Source organism: Glycine soja, chromosome 3 (genome assembly GCF_004193775.1).
Source record: "Glycine soja cultivar W05 chromosome 3, ASM419377v2, whole genome shotgun sequence".
NCBI classification, from domain to species: Eukaryota; Viridiplantae; Streptophyta; class Magnoliopsida; order Fabales; family Fabaceae; genus Glycine; species Glycine soja.
In genome coordinates this window covers 24,554,672-24,560,889 of record NC_041004.1, presented here as the reverse complement: position 1 = coordinate 24,560,889, position 6,218 = coordinate 24,554,672, and the positions used below count along the sequence as shown (strand labels likewise).

General features: G+C 33.5%; 1 pseudogene; it reads left to right on the top strand.

Annotated features, from left to right (window-relative positions):
- Window positions 1-6,218, top strand: part of LOC114405438 — a 7,288-nt pseudogene extending 1,070 nt beyond the window's left edge.

The window sequence follows — 6,218 nt, the reverse complement described above, 5'->3', positions numbered from 1 at the left end:
AAAATGCTAAAAGCTACTTAGAAATTATTGAAAAACTTGTTTATCGAACTAAGCTTTTCAGCTAATAAAAACAGCTAGAAACTAACCAAAATGTCTTGTCGAACATAGCCTAAATCATAAGTATTTGATGAAACTAGTTGTTAAAGTAGGTGAAAAATGTAAAATGATATAAATGACATATTTAAAAAGTGTAATTAAAAAGTTGAATAAATATTTTAAGGATAAAAAGAAAAAAATATAAAAAACTAGAATATAAAAGGTAACTTTTTTAAAAACATTACTTCACCTGACGTGTCAAAGTACGTTAAAAACTACTTAAAAAAACTTATTTACCAAATAGTTAAATAATTTTTTAAGTCAGTAAATAAAAGTTAAAAATTAACGACTTCCGGAAAATAATCATAGTATTAGTATGTTAAGGATTTCACCATGTACGAGACAGCTTACATAGCTTTGTGGTTTTCTTCTCAAGGCCGCTGGCACCTGCATGTTACCAAAAAAGAAAAAGGACATTCTAGTGATCAGGTTGTGCTGATGTATGTGGAAACTGGAAATATATACTTAACTAATATGACTTACATAACTAGTTGGATGGAATTTTATGCAATCTCTAATGACCTTGACCTTGTTTCTGGTTTAACAAATTACAAATGACTCTTATGTTGGCCTATGCACTATTGACTTAGAAGTAAGAAGCAATACCTGTTAATCTTAGATAAGGAGCCAACCTCAAGTTATGAGTAGTCAACTAGTCATAGCTTACTTGGAATATAAATTCTTGTAGTCTACTAATCTGTAGGTTTTTGCAGGTACTGAGGTTAAATCCCCAGATGAATATTAGCAACTTGTTTTATATAAGCTACTAGAACCAGAGAATATATGTATAGCTTTTCAACTAAATTAATAACTCTTGGAGCTAGAACTAGCTAAAATAGCATGCGTTTCCCTTTTGCCCGAGCCCTGAATTATGAGGATCCAAGAGATTGCTACAGCTAACTTGTATATGCTCAATTTTTAATATCTTTTCGATTTCAAAGTAGAAACGAACAAAATGGATAAACAGAAAGCTAACCTTATAAAGAAGTGAGTCTTCTATTCCCTCGTATTGTTTTGTTTGGTAGGAAACTGGATCCAAGTTAACCCAGCAATCTAGGATCCAACCCAGTGGCTACTAAGGGAGTTGGGTTTTGGAGGGAAAAGGAAAAGGAAAGGAAAGACAAATTTTTAATTTCTAATAAATATTCTGTATTTTAATAGTTTTTTAAAAATGATAGACAGGCATAATCTTAATGTCCTACTATATAGCACTTAACTGAATATTTTTTCCCCTTTTCCGTCAAAACCTCACTCTCAAACACATCCTAAGGCTCGGTCTTCGTCCCTACAAGGATATTCTTGAATGCCCAAGAAGAAGCTTTAGAAGAGAGAATTAGTTATAGGAGAGAGACAAAAACGTTGTGTATTGGCATTGAGCTTGGGGCCAAAGGATTTCTCCTTCGCTGGGAGGCTTGTGCCCTTAGTATTTTCTTCTGCATCTTCTTACATTTTCTCAACAACAATACAGTCCCTCTTCTACTATTTTTGTTTTGTGCATAATCTGTATTTAGATAGGATTTTTCACCTATCATAAACATCGATGTCTCAAAATTCTGTTTGTTAATATGCTTCTACAAAGTGGCGGGAAAAAGAATCTTTGGCGTTGGCTGCATGATAATCCTAAAGGAGACATTTATGGTTTATTATTTTCTGTTTATGATGGATCCGTTAGATAGTTAGTTAGGTTAGTTGGTTGAGGCTACAAAACAATGATGCTGACACGGACATGGACACTTTGACATGGTTAATGTCTAAAATATATGACACGGGAACACTGCATGCACACACAAATGGAGAAACCTTCTATGTTTGATATATTCATCTTTTAAACAAACCTTCTATGTTTTCATGTGTATTAGTTGTGTGAAGCCGATAATTTAAGTGTTCAAACCAACAAAAAGTAATAAAATGGGAGGGGAGGTGAAGAGAGAGATTATCTCACTTTGTGAGAGAACTTGGGCCTTTGGGCATTGGGAGGTGCAAACATGGAAGTTCTGCAAGCTAAGTATTTAGAGCCTTATGTTTTTTTAATAGGATACGAGGTTTCTAACAGGATATGGATAGGAAGGAAATGTTTTAAGTTCTCATTTGATCATTCTCGTCAAACTTGTTTTGTATCAAAATGAGTCCTCTTTGAGTGTTTTGGCTTCTATAAATAAATTCAAGTCTGTTGTTTCAACAACAACAACAACAATAACAACAACGCCTTATCCCACTAGGTGGGGTCGGCTACATGGATCAACTTCCGCCATAATGTTCTATCAAGTACCATACTTCTATCCAAATCATTAAGTTCGAGATCCTTTTTGATAACCTCTCTTATAGTCTTTTTGGGTCTTCCTCTGCCTCGAATTATTTGTCTTCTCTCCATCTGGTCTACTCTCCTCACTACAGAGTCTACCGGTCTTCTCTCTACATGCCCAAACCACCTAAGTCTATTTTCCACCATCTTCTCTACAATAGGCGCTACTCCAACCCTCTCTCTAATAGCTTCGTTTCTAATTTTATCCTGTCGAGTCTTACCACACATCCACCGCAACATCCTCATCTCCGCTACACCTACTTTATTCTCATGTTGGCTCTTGACCGCCCAACATTCTGTTCCGTACAAAATCGCCGATCTTACCGCAGTCCGATAAAACTTTCCCTTTAGCTTGATCGGTACCTTTGCATCACATAACACCCCCGATGCTTTTCTCCATTTCATCCATCCTGCTTGAATGCGATGATTCACATCCCCTTCAATTTCCCCATCATCCTGTATTACAGACCCAAGATATTTAAACCGTGTGACTTGAGGGATAATATGGTCTCCTATTTTCACCTCTGAGTTAGAAATCCTCCTTCTTTTGTTGAACTTACATTCCATATACTCCGATTTGCTTCTGCTTAGGCGAAAGCCATGTGTTTCTAGAGCTCGTCTCCAAGTTTCCAACTTCTCATTCAACTCCTCCCTCGACTCTCCAAGGAGGACTATGTCATCTGCAAAAAGCATGCATCTCGGCGCTATCTCTTGGATTTGTTCCGTGAGGACATCTAGAATTAAGGTAAAAAGGTAGGGGCTAAGGGTTGACCCTTGATGTAAACCAATTATGATGGGAAAATCGTCTGACTCTCCACCCTGTGTCCTAACACTAGTCGATACCCTATCATACATATCTTGGATAGCTCGAATATATGCAACCCTAACCCCTTTCTTCTCTAGAGCTTTCCACAAAATCTCTCTAGGCACTCTATCATACGCTTTCTCCAAGTCAATAAAAATCAAGTGCAAGTCTTGTTGGGCCATGCGATATTGCACAAATATAAATTATGTTCATTTTGCTGACTTTTTTTCCATATAACTCTTTGCTTCAGATCTCTTGCACATCTTTTCATTCTTGCCCAGGGATCTAAATTGCATTGAGCATACAAGTAATACTGGTTGGAAAGAGTATGCATATTATCTTTTCATTGATATCAGGTCAGTTTGTTTAAATTTAAAATAAATAATTTTAAAATAAACGTTTTTTAGTGCTTATTATTTAATGAGCAGATAAAATTTGCTTCTCAAAATAAGCAGAAAATTGTTTTTTTAAGAAGAAACAATTTCGATAAACACTAAAAAAACAGAAAGTTATTTATTTTATTAAAATAAATGTTTTTATTAACAAATAAATTTAAATAAACTGGTCAATAGTCTTAGTTTGTAGCTAAACTATTTTGTTCATAATTTGTGTACTTGTAACTGTGGTGTCAGGCATCAAAGAGCCAGGCCTATCATTATAGATCCTGGCTTATATCATTCAAAGAAATTTGGTGTTTACTGGGCTAAAGAGAAGAGATCTGTTCCGTCTTCGTTCAAGTTATTCACAGGTATTAGTTATAAGATTTCTACAGCTTTGGCTTTCTTATTTTCTACTAGGTCCTAACATTTCCCTATTTTTTCTCTTTTCATTTTTCTTTTTAAATATATGCTGCTTAAGTTTCTCAAATGCACTTCCTATTCCGTCTTGTAAGTTTTTTTGTTTCATTGTCTTAAAAGTCAAAGTAATAAAACGACTTCTGCATGCATGAAAGGCTCTGCATATGCTGTTATTTCTTATTGACAATAGTTCAACAATATAATAGGCGATTTGGGAATTAATCTAATTAGACGAGTCACCGCATTTATTTATTTAAGGTTAAATTAGTATTTTTAGTCTTTTAATTTATTTTTTAGATTCAATTTAATTCTTTAATTTTTTTTATTTCAATTTAGTTTTTTAATTTTTTAAATCAATTCAATTTAATTCTTCAATCTAAATTTTAAAAAATCACACTTTGTGACGGTTCAAGATCATCAGGGTTTTAAATCGTCACAAAATACATATTTCTCACAAAAAGAATCTATTTAAAAAATTAAAGGAATAAATTGAAAAAAAAACTAAAAAAATCAAATTAAGTCGATTTTAAAAATTAAAGGATCAAATTAAAAAAAATCTAAGAAAAAAAAAACTAATTTAACCTTTATTTAATGGTCTAACAAGCCAAAGTGATCTAAACGTTATTGGGTAAGTAGTTGGAATATTTGTAGGGTCTTTCTACAAAAACCACTGGAGTGCTCAGCCATTTCATTGACCAAATAAATGAAGTCTTTTTCGGTGTTCTAAAAAAAATAAATTGGCCCCAAGTAAATTTACTTGATAGCCAATATAGGCAGGCTAAGAGTTCAAACACACACAAGTTTCAAGTTTGCACAGCAACACCATCATTTGTATTGCATATACATTTTGATCCACAACACTGCTATCAAATTAAGACTTTCAAACGTCTCCATAGTTTTTTTTTTCAGAGGGTGCATATTCTTTAAATAAATAATTTTCTTTAGAAGATTGCAATTAATAGAGTTCTCTGTTTGGCCCATAGCTACATTTTTGGAAACATCCCAGGTCTTGTTATTGTTTTTAAAATTATGTTTGTTCCATAGAGCTTTTTGTATAGCATAGTAAACATGGTATCTACACCATAGTTAATGAGGAACAAAAAGTGCAATTTGGTGTTCAACAAGGATTTGACCAACAGACAACATATACATTTTTGGCCTTTTTGACACATCATTGTTGGCCGTTTTGCTCTGTAGTCATCACTTACATATAAATTTTTTAATGCTTCTTAGGTCCTCTCTTTATATAAACTTGTTAATAAACACTTATGGAGAAAAAAATAACAAGGTAAAATAAATTATGTTTCTTCCTTAAATTGAAATTAACTTAGAGAAAAAGAGTTATATAGTAATGATGTAAATAGTTTTATATTGTTACTCAATTAATTACAATTCAACATTTATGAAAAGTCTGTTGACTTTTAAGATAAATATTTTAAAAGTCTTATCAATACAACTTACAGAAGAAATTTAGTTTTTTTTTTTAGTTTTTTCAATAAGTATTTATTGAGAAATTTGTCTAAAGTCTAAACAGACATTACTTGTTTAACCTAACGGTATTTTGTGGCTTCCATCCAGGGTCTGCATGGGTTGTCCTGACAAAATCATTTCTTGAGTTTTGTGTTTGGGGTTGGGACAATCTTTCTCGAACTCTCCTTATGTATTACACAAATTTTGTTTCATCCCCTGAGGGTTACTTCCATACGGTCATTTGCAATCATAAGGACTATCAAAACACGGCCATTAATCATGATTTACGTTACATAAGGTGGGATAACCCGCCAAAGCAGCATCCGGTTTTCTTGAAATTGGAGCATTTTGATGACATGGTCCAAGGATGATCCAGTTGGAGCACCGTTTGCTCGAAAGTTTACCAAGGATGATCCAGTTCTCAACAAAATTGACAAGGAACTCTTGAGAAGATCTGATGGTCATTTTACACCTGGAGGTTGGTGTATTGGGAATCCTGTTTTGGAAAAAGACCCTTGTGCAGTATATGGAAATGCAATTGTAGTTAAACCTACGTTACAATCAAAGGAGCTAGAAAAACTATTAGTGAAACTATTAGATTCTGAAAATTTTAGGCCGAAACAGTGCCAATAGGTGTCAATGCAACGTGCAACGTCAAATATAGCATTTTGAATTTTTATGAAACATGTTTCTAGTATGTGAGCTTAAGTAGGTCTTGTCAATTCATGCTATGGATGGGATTTTTAAT